Here is a 1,304-nt window from a genome sequence, read left to right on the forward strand (position 1 = left end):
CCCCCGGACAATTACCCCTGAGGACAACAGATGATGATTTAAAACTTCTTAATATATTGGAGAGTGGGTAATTAACCAAGGGGGGTAATTGTCCTAGGGGGTAGTTGTTGGGGGGAATTGTCCTTTGGAAGGGGTAATTGTTCTGATATGGTATTCAGTGATGGTCATTTATGGAAAGTCTTAAGGCTGGTAATTTTTACTTCACCCATCCTATTCACCAGACTTAGCTTCATTAGATATCTCCTCACTTGGGTCATTTGAACAAAGCATTCATAAATTATGAAGATGTTGATATGATGCTCAAGTTCCTTACCTCTTCTAAAATAACTTTTTTTTTTCTGTAGAATCTACAAACTGATAGAATCAAGATTTTCTTCTACAAACTTCAGTAGAATCAAGTTTCTCATCTACAAACTTTGGTAGAATGTAGCTTCTCATCTACAAATTTTGGTAGAATTTAGTTTTTCCTCTACAGACTTCAGTAGCATCTAGTTTCTCATCTACAAACTTTGGTAGTATCTAGCTTCTAATTTTCAAATTTTGGTAGAATCTAACTTCTCATCTACAAACTTTGGTAGAATCTAATTTTTCATCTGCAAACATCGGTAGAACCTAGTTTCTCATTTTAAGGTGCAGGAATGGTAGTATGGTTATGAAACTCGCTTTGCAATTACATTGTTTCATCTTTCAGTCCCACTACACGGCACTTTGGTCAAGTGTCTTCTACTAAGCCCTGCCACTTGACGACTGGTGTTGGTTTGTTTACATTCTCATAACTTAGCGATACAGAAAAAAGTGTTTGACAGAATAAATAACAGACTTATAAAATAAATAAATGAATCATAAGAATTGGGATTAATTTGTTTGACTAAACCCATCAAGGTGGTGCCCTAGCAAGGCCACAATCCAATGGCTGAAACAAAACTTGTTTCATTATGGGCAAATATCATTGCTTACGGTGGCACACATGCTTTCAATTAATATTTCCAGTATATTTTGTATTGAATTGGTGGAAATATCTCACGAAGTATTCAACACTACTGCCTAAAAGATAGAAGTCAGGCAGTGATGGCCAATAAAGGAGACAATACCCTTCAACACCCTAACATGTACTCTTTTACTTGTTTCAGTCATTTGACTGTGGCCAGGCTGGAGTACCGCCTTTAGTCAAACAAATCGACCCCAGGATTTATTCTTTGTAGGCTTAGTACTTATTCTTTTGCTGGACCGCTAAGTTATGTGGACGTAAATGCACCAACATTCATTGTCAAGCGATGGTGGGGGGACAAACACACACACGTATA

The sequence above is a fragment of the Octopus bimaculoides genome, chromosome 16 (assembly GCF_001194135.2).
Source record: "Octopus bimaculoides isolate UCB-OBI-ISO-001 chromosome 16, ASM119413v2, whole genome shotgun sequence".
NCBI lineage: Eukaryota > Metazoa > Mollusca > Cephalopoda > Octopoda > Octopodidae > Octopus > Octopus bimaculoides.